A 214-nucleotide genomic window follows, 5' to 3' on the forward strand; every position below is an offset into this window, starting at 1 on the left:
CAGAAAAGCATCAACACACCAAGGGAACCATCAACACACCAAGGGAACCACCAGAAAAGCATCAACACACCAAGGGAACCATCAGAAAAGCACCAACACACCAAGGGAACCATCAACACACCAAGGGAACCATCAGAAAAGCATCAACACACCAAGGGAACCATCAACACACCAAGGGAACCATCAACACACCAAGGGAACCATCAGAAAAGCA

General features: G+C 47.7%; 1 protein-coding gene across 1 annotated transcript in view; it reads left to right on the top strand.

The window, feature by feature from the left end:
* LOC104389179 (transcription activator BRG1-like) overlaps nt 1–214 on the top strand; it is a 5,102-nt gene that overhangs the window by 655 nt on the left and 4,233 nt on the right. The window lies entirely within an intron of this gene.

The sequence above is a fragment of the Chaetura pelagica genome, unplaced genomic scaffold (genome assembly GCF_000747805.2).
Source record: "Chaetura pelagica isolate M959 unplaced genomic scaffold, ChaPel_1.0 scaffold935, whole genome shotgun sequence".
Taxonomy (NCBI): domain Eukaryota; kingdom Metazoa; phylum Chordata; class Aves; order Apodiformes; family Apodidae; genus Chaetura; species Chaetura pelagica.